The sequence below is a fragment of the Vitis vinifera genome, chromosome 13, assembly GCF_030704535.1.
Source record: "Vitis vinifera cultivar Pinot Noir 40024 chromosome 13, ASM3070453v1".
In the NCBI taxonomy this organism is placed as follows: domain Eukaryota; kingdom Viridiplantae; phylum Streptophyta; class Magnoliopsida; order Vitales; family Vitaceae; genus Vitis; species Vitis vinifera.
The window spans coordinates 21005951-21019812 of NC_081817.1; the positions used below are offsets into that span (position 1 = coordinate 21005951).

General features: G+C 30.5%; 1 long non-coding RNA gene and 1 pseudogene across 2 annotated transcripts; one reads left to right on the plus strand and one right to left on the minus strand.

The window, feature by feature from the left end:
- The first annotated feature begins 3363 nt into the window (after positions 1-3363).
- On the plus strand, positions 3364-5568 carry LOC100247093 ((-)-alpha-terpineol synthase-like; annotated as a pseudogene).
- Positions 5569-10423: 4855 nt separating this feature from the next.
- On the minus strand, positions 10424-11157 carry LOC132254958 (uncharacterized). Of its 2 annotated transcripts, none has more exons than XR_009467428.1 (3): positions 10977-11157; positions 10776-10893; positions 10424-10591 (listed from the first exon to the last, which is right to left on the minus strand). It is a non-coding gene; the product is annotated as an uncharacterized LOC132254958 (long non-coding RNA). The 2 variants fall into 2 exon arrangements; XR_009467429.1 differs by having other exon boundaries at positions 10740-10893.
- Between the last annotated feature and the right edge of the window lie 2705 nt (positions 11158-13862).

Consider the following 13862-nt stretch of genomic DNA (forward strand, 5'->3'; position numbering starts at 1 on the left):
AATTCATCACATAAGAATTTATATAATTATGAATTCCCTTGCAGTTGAATGGTGGTTCATGTATGGGAACCAAACACCTACATTGAGGAACTTGGCCATTAAAGTTCTCTCACAAACTGCGTCATCTTCTATTTGTGAGAGAAATTGGAGCACGTTTGCTCTCATCCACACAAAGCAACGAAATCATTTGGCTTACCCCTAACTGGAGCAATTAGTCTTTTGTTACTACAATATGAAGCTAAAGTTACATAATATGGAGGCAAAAAATGATAGAGTTACTGAGAAAGATTATCTTGATCTTCTTAACATTTTAGCCAAGGTGGGTGAAGAAGAAGATAATCAATTATTCCAATGGGTTAGGCCTATATACTTGGATGATGAAGTTGGTAATCCTAATCCATGAATTGTCACTCATGCTCGAGAAATTGGAGTTGATGTTGAACGTGTGTTGTCCGAAGAAGTTCACAATGAAAGTTTTACCAAAGATACTGAGGATTCATTTCAAAGGGCATTGGATTCCCACCAAAAGGTTGACTCCACGAGTGTTGGCCAAAGTAGTAGACCTAGCACTGCTAGTACTTTTGCTTCTAGTTATGATGGTTCAAGAGGTGGAACTAATGATGGAGGTGATAACGCAAGAGGAGATATTGGGGAACGCCAACAAAGTCAATATCCAATGAGTCAATTCACCTGTGAAAATGATTTCACGCACTACACACAAGATGAAGATCATGGCTCTAGAATAGTTGGTCCAAGCATAGGAGCCATTGGGAAGCCCTCTAAAGGAAAATAACAGACTATGACTCCATATAATGAAGAGTTACTTTCAGAGATTTTTGAATCTATGAGTATAGGAACTCAATTTAGTGACTCCTCAAATGAGGTTAATGTCTACCCTCCTTATGTGATGGGTTATGGTCAACCTTCAAGTTCAACTGATGAAGAGTATGGTATGTTGAGCTACCCCTCTGATGCACAAATGTCATACCAAGTTCCATATCAAATGCAAGGAGGATTTGACATGAACACATGGGTCAACCTCGAGTATCCTATCCATGTAGAGGCAGTGGGTAAGAGATATATGCATGACATGTTAGAATTTTTAACTAATATTATTGAGGTTCAATGAGTTGGTACCAATATTGTCTCCAACAGCAAGACGGGGTTCCTTCATCTACCAATTACATTGAACCACTTCGATCCTCATTTTGGTACTAAAGGGTCATTGCAATGTAATATGTACAAATTATTTAATATTTAATGAAATCAAGTCTTTCATAAAGCTTCATAATGAGTGTACAATTACAAAATTCACATTTCTTATTGACCGACATGATATAATTACATCTAATATCACAAATCATATCATACATATATCAAATTATTCAACAAAACAACTTTAAAATGTCTATTATACTTCTAATTATATTGCTATGAGATTTTTCTTACATTTTCATGAGTTTTGATCAATTTTTGGCCAACCAAATTTTTTTTTCCAAAATATCCGCCGATATTTCTTCGATATATCCGATATATCCATAAAAGCAAGTTACCGATATATCTGTGATTACCGATATTTTCATCCTTGATAGCAGCAATGTTGTCAACAACAATTTTTTTGGTAAAATTTCTTTTATCGTTAAAAATATATTTTTAGTCATAAATTGATTTGGAAAAAAAATCCATATTTGTTATAGTGAGAAATGAAAATAAATATAAATGTTTTTTGAGATCACATTATTTTTTGTCCTAATAGTTTCTTCTAATCTTCTGTTTCATATAACAAAAATATTAAAGTAATCATACCCAATATGGATGTATGTGCATAATATTGATCACTAAGTTTGATGTTCAAATCATAATGCATGTGTAATACCATGGTAAAATACCTCAACCCAAAAACAAAAACAAAAATGAGATGGGATAAATTCTCTTTATAGTTCCTCATGGTAGATCATTTTTCCCAAACATAAGATATTATGGCTATGTTTCATTCCTCGAAAATATGAGGGAAAATGAGAATGAAAGAAAATAGAAAGGAAATGTAGAAAAAAAGATAGAGTGAAGGAAAATTAAAAAATAAAATAAAATCAATAAATTATTTTATATGTCACTTCAAAGTCATTTCACTTATTTTTCCTATTCTATGTAAAGATTAAATAATTTTAAAATGTATAAATTTTTTGTTAATTTTTATTATATTTGATTCTTTTTTTCTTATTTTCATGTTGAAACCAAACATGAAAAAACTATTTTCTCTAACATTTTTTTCTTTCCTCAATACTTTCTCAAAACCACACATAGCCTAAGAAAATCTAAATATAGGTAAAATATAGTCTCCAAGTTTTCAATAACCCACACCAAAAAATAACTAGAGCAACTTTTTGTTACAAACTTATTTCAAATCTTCACCCACCTCCCATATCTGATGTGTTGCAAATTGGGTTCACTTTTGTCCATTGATGCCAGGCCCTGCCTAAAAGTCATTAGAGATGTGTCCGTGAAAATTTTAATTGGTTAAATTTCTAATCAGACATCAATCCGGCTGTTTCACCCACCAACATTAATCAATCTTTCACCCGCCAACGTTAATCAATCTTTCAGACACTTCAATTATTGTACTAGTTTCACCCATCAGCATAACTAGTCCTCCTTGTCATAATGTCAAAAGAGTGAAAAGTATCCGAGGTGGTTTCAAATCTTTTGAACTGAACAATTTGAAAATCATTTATAAATTTAGGTTTGAAAGAGTTAAAAATCTTTGTTAATGCTTACAAATACTTATTATATAAAAATCATTTAAATATAGGTGTTCATTCAAAATTTATTTTTTGTTATGTAATAAATTATTAAAAAGAGTAATAAAAATATTTTTGTTTAATCTATATTTAAATGCTACTTATTTTTCATAATTTTTTAGATATAAGTATTGGTAATAAAAATATTAGAAGTATTCCCTGATTTGGGATCGATATTTGGAAGTCTACTTGGTTGGAAGAAAACAAATTAGAATTAATATATTAAAATTGTTGAAGCATGAGTTTCTACATGAGAACCCAAAGCTGGCACGCAGAGGTACCTAGCCCCACAAGGCAGCGAGATGGGATTTGCCCATGTTCCAGAAATTAGAGATATTTTTCCCTAGCATTAGGAGCTCAGACGAATCTGCATTTCCAATACATAGTGCTTTCTTGGATCTTAAATAACCCACCAATCGGAAGATTGTAGAGCAGTCTTTTACTATAACACATCTCCACGGCTCTTTCCATGCTTGCTTCAATTCCTGATCTGATCACTCACACAAGACTTCCAATTATTAGAAGATCCAGCAGTTGAAAGGCTTCTCCTCCAGGAAACCAATCCATGATTGGCAACAGCACTTGCAAGGAAATCATTGTTCGGCGAACTGCAAACTACCATCCTCCCATTTGGGACTATGATTATGTGCAGTCACTGAGAAGTGATTATGTGGTAGGTTTATATATCATGAATATTGCTAACAGGTTAATTCTAGTTATTAATGTTCCACTTGGTGCTACTAACAAATACATGGTTATGTATGCAGGGAGAAACATACACCAGAAGACTTGATAAGCTAAAGAGAGATGTGAAGCCAATGCTTGGGAAAATGAAGAAGCCTTGGATCAGCTGGAGCTAATCGATGTTTTGCGAAGGCTTGGACTATATTATCACTTCAAGGATGAAATAAAGAGAATATTGGACATCATATACAACCGGTACAATCAGCACGAAGAGTGGAAGAAAGATGATTTATACGCAACAGCTCTTGAATTTAGACTGTTAAGGCAGCATGGCTATGATGTGCCTGAAGGTGTGGCTGTGCAGGATTCACTTCTTCATTTTGTTTGTTTTAAATAAGCTAAGAACTTAAATTTAAATAAACTATAGGCAACAATATAAATATTGGTCTCTTATTTGTTTATCCCTTTTTCTTTTGGAAGCTCTTATAATGCTTTTTGCAGATATATGTAAGCTATGACTTTATCCCAAATAAAATTAGGTACTTAACTAGAAAGCACTCTTGTTAATGCAGATGTTTTTAGTAGATTCAAGGACGAAACAGGGAGCTTTAAGGCATGCCTGTGTGAAGATATGAGGGGAATGCTCTGCTTGTACGAAGCTTCATACATTTGTGTACAAGGAGAAAGTACCTTGGAGCAGGCCAGAGATTTCGCACACAGACATCTTGGAAAGGGCCTTGAGCAAAACATAGATCAAAATCTTGCCATTGAGGTGAACCATGCCTTAGAGCTTCCATTGCATTGGAGAATGCCAAGGTTAGAGGCAAGGTGGTTCATTGACGTATACGAGAAAAGACAGGACTTGAATCCTATCTTGCTGGAGTTTGCTAAATTGGACTTCAATATGTTACAAGCCACACACCAGGAGGATCTAAGACACATGTTTAGGTAATTAGTTCATCAACATTCTTAATGTTTTGAGATCCAGCCAAAAACTCTATATCATACTCTTATAATATTTTTATTGTCTCCCTGGGCTCCTATAAAGCTGGTGGAGGAGTACACGCCTGGGAGAAAAGTTGAAATTTGCTAGGGACAGGCTGGTGGAGAATTTCCTATGGACTGTGGGAGAGATATTTGAGCCTCAGTATGGATATTATAGGAGGATGTCCACGAAGGTTAACACGCTCAAAACTATAATTGATGATGTTTATGACGTTTATGGTACATTGGATGAACTCGAGCTTTTCACAGATGCTGTTGACAGGTTACTGTTTGTCTTACTTTCCATATCCTCTATGCATCATATGCTTCTGATTAAGTTTGCTGCTCTAAAAATTCAAATATCTTCTTTACATATTTAGGTGGGATATCAATGCAATGGATCCACTTCCAGAATATATGAAGATGTGCTTCCTTGCCCTCTACAACTCCACTAATGAAATGGCTTATGATGCTCTTAAGGAACATGGTTTACACATCATTTTCTATCTTAGAAAAGTGGTATTATCTGCAACTGTGAACTCATTCCATTTCTTTGATATTAAATTTTGATAAGTTGCCATATGCTGTCTACATGCATGTACTACTCTTGACTCATTTTATTATGATTAATCCATCAGTGGGCAGACTTGTGTAAATCTTACTTACTGGAGGCAAAGTGGTACTACAGTGGCTATACACCAAGCCTACAAGAATACATTAGCAATTCATGGATTTCAATATCCGGTCCTGTAATACTAGTCCATGCCTATTTTCTTGTCGCAAATCCAATCACCAAGGAGGCCTTGCAATCCGTAGAGAGATATCACAATATTATCCGTTGGTCATCAATGATTTTAAGGCTTTCAGATGATCTGGGAACATCACTGGTCTGTATGCTACTCTCTCTCACAATCTCCTTACGAGTCCTAATAAATGTATATTTCTGTAATTTCTGTTCATGGACACATTATAATGGTTTTTTTTATGCTGGTCTTAGGATGAGTTGAAAAGAGGAGATGTTCCCAAGTCAATCCAGTGTTACATGTATGAAACTGGTGCTTCTGAAGTGATGTTAGTATCTCAGTTATATTTGGAGGGTTAATTAGGTATATAAATCAGTGACTTTTGAGCTTCTTGTATTCTTCGTTAATTTCCTAATTTGGTCTAGTGTTTGTTTTCGATTTTTAACCCAAACAAATTTGTATCAAAGCTTGGATATGGATGAGAAGTGAGACATTTCTATTTCAATCTTCTAATTCAGAAGATTTAACTTCACTTTGTTCTTAAGATGTTGGAGGTTTCAGAGAAAGGTTACATAAAAACACGATAAAATTTGTATTGGATTGATGGGAGATAACTTTATGCATAGAAGAAACAATCTTATGAAGGAGAATACCCTGGTTTGGGTATTCTTACCAACTTGGGATCTTAAAAATTTTGAAATTCATTAGAAGGATATTAGTAGATCAAATTATTTTTATAAAATATTGGTTCTGTTTAATCATGGTTTTTTGAAACTTGATTTTAAAAATTATTTTTTATTCTTTAATTTAAAACCAGTTTTTAAAAACAAGTTTTAAAAAACATGGTCAAATGATCCATGTTTTTCTTTTGTTTTTAAAAATTGGTTAAAACAACTTCTACTTATTGTCTAAAAATTATTTTTAAAATTATTTTCAAAGAACAATGACCAAATAATGTTAGAAAGTTTTTAAAAGCAATTTTATATTTTTGAAAGCAAAAAACTGTTTTAAATCACACATCAAACAAGCTATTAGACTCAATAATTAATCTAACTATTTAAGCTTGGTTATATTTGAACAATGTTAGCCTTAGAAGAAAATTCTAATCAAGTTGGAAAACATCAATGAGTGAACCAATCACATTTCTTAAAACTTTGAGATTTTTTGGAAGGATAATAGGACTTCTATTAGTTTTATAAAATAATTGATTCAATAGTGAATCTAAACATCGAAGTTTCATTACATTTAGACTACGATACTCTCATGTAAAAATTATAGACAAATTGGGATGCCTTGGCTAAGAATGTTAACCCATTGTTATTTTTGTACATTATTAAATTCAAAAATAAAATCACAAATTCCAATTCAACTAGATTTGAAATATGTTTGCATAAGGAAAAATATGGTAAATTTTGTAAGATTTTCAACACTACATGTTAATAAAATTTTGGACACTTGAAATTGTGGTACTATATATTTAATTTTGTTATGGGCTTTCAAATCATTTTAAAAATTTATTAGACTCATCTTGAGAGTTTCATAATTTTTGGAACTGTAAAAAAGCAAAAAAAAAAAAAAGAAGAAGAGAAAATCGGTAGTGTTTCAACATGCTATATTTTAGGCCTCTGTTGTAGGCAAATATGGGACAAATCCCATTTAAGGCTTAATTGTCTAAGTAATGATTTGACTTGGTTGTTAATTTTTAAGATATCTAGACTTATCAAAGGACTTCCTAGCTTAAGCTCCACATGATTTAGATTCTATCTTCCTAGATGCTTATTTTTAGAAAGTTTGTAAATTTCAATTCAAAGGGGTTGTCTAAGTGAGACTAGGATACAAAGATGTTATAATTTTAGTTCATGTTTTTATAATATCTATTATAATTAAAATACTAAAACCTAAATATTAGATAACCTTGACCAAGAAAATCAAACCAGAGATATAGTTACTATGATTTTATAGTATTCCAAGTTGTCATCTTTTGAGATCATCATTAATATGTTCAATTGTCTATACTTTAGAAAGATTAATTATTTGTTAAAGCTAATGAAATCCCAATTTAACTAAATAAGAATAAAATATGGACAAATTTTCTTAACATATTTAATAAAATAAATAGAACAAAAGAAAATATCGTGAAGAATTTCATAATCCAATGTCAAACCTTTAGAGAGAGCATTGTAAAATATAAGATTTAGGATCAAAGTCAATTTGAAATCAAATTGAATCTTAGGACCAATATTGCATCCAAAACTTATATTTTTATTTTTGAAAGTGGATCTCTTAAACCAATTGAATATGATGGTTAATTCTAGTTTTCAATTCTATTTGCTTAAAAGCCTATATTTTAATCTTGTATATTCAACCCTTATATTTGTTAATAGTAGAATTAAACCAAGGTAACTAATAATCTAGATCTTTCTAAGAATCACTAAGACCTTGGTAAGAATTCCTTATACCTTATCTAGAATGAACTAACCCAGAAGATTTATTTCTACCAAATTAAACCTGAAAATATAAAGAAAATCACAACATTACCATATTATTATTACTCTTCCTTTGGAATATATTAACATCTCTAAATCCATCAAATTAGCCAAACATGGGGGAAAATTTCTCCTCACAACCCATTTTTGGTTGCCAAGAAAATATAATAGAAAGATGGATAAGAAAAGGAAGAAGATTAGAGTTTTATTATAGAATTTAAGAAGAAAACATCAATCTCTCTCCCCACATTGTATAACTTCCTAAATCCTAAAACAAAGAATATCTATATATATATATATATATAATTGGCCACTTATTTAAAAAAAAAATACTATATAATATCCCAAAATAATAAATAAAAAATTGATTTCTAAATTACCCAAGTTCATCATGCGTTGGTAGGTGCCAAAAATGCCAAATTCAAAGTGGAAAAGATTTAGGCTTGAAGTGGTAGTAAATGAATTCGAATTGGAGTGCAAATTTGAATTGGATGTTGGTTTCTTCCCTTAGGTAGTGGATGAATTTGAATTTGGGCAAAATTCAAATTTAACATTAGTTCTACCCAATTGATTTCAATTACCCATAACCTCCTCGTTTCAACTCTGATTTATGAACTGTTTGAAGCCTTTCTAATTCCCATCATTGAAATAATATTTAGCTAGACCCAAAATTACATCAAGAAGTGCTTTGTATTTCACATTAAAGTGAAAGTATGTGTTGTTGCCAGATTTAAAATTCCAAATTTCAATTTAATATTTGAGCAATGGCCTCTAACCTTCCTTTTCATGTTTGCTTATTCTCTAACCATCTCCATAACATTCGTTGCTCATCTTTCATGTCTATGACTCACTTGTTTTACTCTTGCTTAGGTGTCCTTGTGTTCCACAAGTTTCAAGTCTCTCATGTATGAATATTTAACCACATACTCTACTATGGGTGAAAATGACTTGCAACTTGCATTCTTTTCATCTTTTAAACTTTCAATTAAGCTTAAAATAAAATTTAGATCTTTAACTAGGATATTAGCATCAATTTAAGTTAAGATTGATGATTTGAGCTATTTATATCCCATAAATCTAGTCATTATGTGTCATTAAAGCAACATTTGAGCTCCAATCATACACCTAAAAGATGTTTCATGCAATTTTGGTCCATAACTCCATACAAATTATGTAGTAAGGAAAGATGTTATAAGGTAGGAGCATGGTTTTTGATGTTTGGATAAATGGAAAAGCCCAAAGCAATAGAGTATGCTTTTTTTTCCCTTAGATGGATGACTACAAAATAAGCTCCTTGGTAGTGTGTTCTAGAGTGGCAAAACCTCGAAGACCATGTTGACATAGGGTGGCCATGTGTAGTGGGTTTGTATATAATTGATGGATAGACAAACACATAAGCACAGACCTATGATTGCTTTTTTTTTTTTTTGTTTAACATCTCCTACTTTTCTTTTATTGTTATTATGATTGTACTATTGTAGTTTTTTTTACACCAAAATTATTATATGATATGTTTTAGAATTGGTTTTACCTTAGACTAACCATTAACATTTGTGCATTATGTCTATTCACCATACTTTTGTTTTCTCTATTTAGTACTTTTTTTTCATATGAGAAGCATGTAAATCCAGTTGCTCTTTTAAGCAAGGAAGAAGGTTATAAGATAGTGGTATGGTTTTTTATGTCGAGATAGGTGGTAAAGCCCAAAGCAGTAAAGTATGGTTTATTTTTTCCCTCTAATGGATGAATAGGAGATGAGCTCCTTTGTAGTGTAATCTAGGGTAGCAAGATAGCAAGACCCCAAGGACTGAGGTAATGTAGAGTGGCCACATGTGGTGGAATTATGTATAGTCGATGGATTGACAAAGGTAAAAGTTAAAACCTATAATTGCACATTTTACATCTAGTTATCCTAAAATGATATTATGACTATGTTATGGTAGCTTTTATTCACCAAAATTATTATATGCTATGTTTTAAAACTGCTTTTACCTTCAACTAATCATTAACACTTGTATAGTGTGACTATTTACTAGATTGTTGTTCACTTTTTTCTTTTTTCTTTTTTCTTTTTATTAAGATGAAAAGCTTAGAAGTCTAGTTGAAGTTGAGGTAGAGCTACCACTACAAGGAAAAAGGTATATGGTGACATTTATAACGAGTCACCATAAACATAAGGTGTCACTACAACATAGTGTCACCTTCTTCACTGACACCATAGAGGGTACCAATTGGTGACGTATTTGGAAGTGACACCAAAGTAGATAAATGGTGACCCATTCAGAAGTGACACCATATATTTCTAGTGATGATAGGGTGTCACATTAAATACATCATCTTTGAGTTATGATGTCACATTAAATGCATCACCTTTGAGTTATGGTATCACATCATTGTAAATTATTGTGGAATATATGATTGGTTTTAGTTGTTGATTTTTGTAATGCTTATGAACTAATAAGATTAACCTGTTTATATTTTGTCCATAAATATAACAATCATATTATATTTAACTCATTTTTCTGTAATGTTTCTGGAATAACTCATAATACATTGATCATCTAATAATATTTGTATATCAAATGTTCACAAAAGGATAGTACGTCCAACATATCAAACCCATCAAAACTAAAAAGGAAGAGTGAATACATACCAAAACATGATTTAGAAATGTTAAAGATCCCAAGATTCATGTATACCTCCATTCATAAGCATAAAACTAGCTAACCATAAAATGACATAGAAGTCCCATCTAAAAATCTAAATTTCTCAGTTGCAATTAAAGTAACGTTTATGTCCTACAACGTATGACATAAGAGTTGCATTTAAAAACCCAAAATCTTGTTGCCTTCTTCTTTCTTTTTATTCTCCATTTCACCCTCCCAAGAGTGTATACCTGCATTTCAAATTTTAATGAGTTTTAGAGATTTTTATTGAAGAAAATAAACATGGATCTATGTTATCATAAATGAACAAATCTAAGAATTAATTTTTTTTTTTCAAATAGAAACATTATTCAAAGAATAAGCATTACTATACAATACCTATGGAAAAATTCATGTAGTAGCTAAGGGACTCACCATGCATGGTGATCATGATGCATCAACATGATTCATGATTAGTTGTAGCACAAAAGTAGCCCATTCTCCTCTAATTTCATCGAATTCTACTTGAGAATATGTTTTTTTTATTACCAAACTGAAATCAAATAAGAAAATAACATTAAAATGCATAACATTTGGAAGCCTAAAACTATGTACAATTCATTAAATAAGTAATACCTTTGAAGCAATAATTGTAGGATAAAAAATTATCTCTTTAATGAATCTCATAACAAAGTAGCCACATTCGAACCCTCCTTCTTGTCTTGGACACTAATCGATCAATTATAAAATAACATTAGTACTCACATATATAAATGGTGCAAATGCATAAGCTAATGTGTAAAGAAAAATTTTTGGATGTCACCTGCACTAGTTGCTAAGATGGCTCCCTCTTAGATGTTTTCTTTGCAGATATTCGAAGAGCCCTATGTAAATAAGTTCAATGGGTACATTTTTAAAATAGGTAAATGTTATATGTTTTAATATATATAAATAATAAAAAAAATGTGTTTGAGGTGAATGTATTTTTTTTATTTAAAAATAATACTATGAAAAATAATAGGAAGAACTTACATGTTTACGATATCCTTTAAGTCCTCACATGGTTTGTGATGCATAGGGTCAAGATAGTGGACTATCATTTTCCTTGGCTCAAGCACTACCTAAATATAAACCCTTTAAGTCCTTATATCTATTTCTATTAACAAAATATAAAAACTTTCCAAAACTCAACTACTTAAATATAAAAACAAAATCAAATAAAATATCTAGCTAATTGGATTTTAGAAACTAAATAAACTATAAATAAACTAAATATAAAAACTAAATAAAATATCTATGCCCATGAATTAATTGAAGAGGATAGAAAGACATAGAGAGAACATGGCTATGGTTATGATTTCCATCTTATCATTTCTTGTCAATACCACACATGCCCATTTTAAGGTTGGACACTACTTTTGTTGCTGGACTTGGAAAGGGAACTTCAAAATTGAAAACATAAATAAACCCTTATGTAAAAAAAAATAACATTAAAATATAATTGAGCATTAAAATATTTACTCTCTTTCATCACTTTCATTTGAACATTAATAATCTCTTATTGAGATAGATACTTACAATTTAACAAAATAGAAATTCCTAATAATAAAAAATATAAGATTTCTATTTCTATTAACAAAATATAAAAACTTTCCAAAACTCAACTACTTAAATATAAAAATAAAATCAAATAAAATATCTAGCTAATTGGATTTTAGAAACTAAATAAACTATAAATAAACTAAATATAAAAACTAAATAAAATATATATGCCCATGAATTAATTGAAGATGATAGAAAGACACAGAGAGAACATGGCTATGGTTATGATTTCCATCTTATCATCTCCCGTCAATACCATACATGCCCATTTTAAAGTTGGACACTACTTTTGTTGCTGGACTTGGAAAGGGAACTTCAAAATTGAAAACATAAATAAACCCTTATGTAAAAAAAAAAATAACATTAAAATATAATTGAGCATTAAAATATTTACTCTCTTTCATCACTTTCATTTGAATATTAATAATCTCTTATTGAGATAGATACTTACAATTTAACAAAATAGAAATTCCTAATAATAAAAAATATAAAAATTTCTATTTTTATTAACAAAATATAAAAACTTTCCAAAACTCAAATACTTAAATATAAAAACAAAATCAAATAAAATATCTAACTAATTGGATTTTAGAAACTAAATAAACTATAAATAAACTAAATATAAAAACTAAATAAAATATATATGCCCATGAATTAATTGAAGAGGCTAGAAAGACACAGAGAGAACATGGCTATGGTTATGATTTCCATCTTATCATCTCCTGTCAATACCACACATGCCTTCCCGGATTGGTCATTTTGGGGTTGGATACTCTCAACGAAATTCTATATCTCATTCCCACTTAGATACAAACAGAAAAATCATTCTTTTTTTTTTTCCTCTCTCGTATTTTAGAAAGGATGAAGATTATGTGATAGTATATCTTAAAAAAATTCTATACCTGTCATTCTCACACAAATACATATTAAAAATCATTCATTTTTTTCCTGTTTTTCACTTTTTTTTAAGGACTTGATCGTGTGTTTGGTTTAGATTAAAAAAAATCAATTAATCTATAGTTTTTTCTTCCATGCTAGAAGATTAAACCTAAATTTTTCTTCCCTACTACTCAAGAAAACACAATTCACAAAAACCATAATACAAAAATGTTGAAACAATTAATATAATGACATTAATAAAAGAAAAAAAAAAAGATAGATCCAAGAGATTTTGGGTTACCTGGGAGTCCACAAAGTGAAGAATGTCGGTTTTGAGCGTGTTGACTATGGATGGGTGAGAGAAAAGGTTGAAGAAGATCATGATTTTATATATAGGATTTATATATTGAGATTTTTTGGATTGTGGGTGAGATATGGAAACAATGGGATTTTTATATAGTATCCATCATTATTAATTCTACAAGTGGGCTCATCAAGTTATAATACTTAAAAAAATTTATTTTATATGATGTCACTTCCCAAAAAATGACACTATAAATATAAAATTAATATCATCTAATTACCTCAATTGAAGATTTTTTATATGATGTGTCACCTTTATTAATTATAAACCCTATGGTGTCATTATTTTAAAAGTGACACCGTAAATAGTGACACCATAAACTATTTTTGTAGTAGTGTACAGTCAATTCTAAAGAGTAAGCCTTAGGGATCATAACCCATCAACTTATTTGGTTATCCTTATTTATGATAGTCATGTTTCTTTTTCTTTTTTAGACATTTTGCTACTTTTAGGTTATACTCAATCATAAAATGTAAACTATTGTTACTCATTTATGTTTCTACTTTTCTCTACCAACATATATATCAATTTCGTTTTTTATTGTTTTAGTATACTCTTGTTCCATTTGTTGAGCTAGTAATCCTACTAGGAAATTCAATTTGTAGAAGACTCACTTTGTTCTAGCAAACCCTTAGGGTAAGATAGTTACAATGAATACTAGAACTTGGGTTATAGGT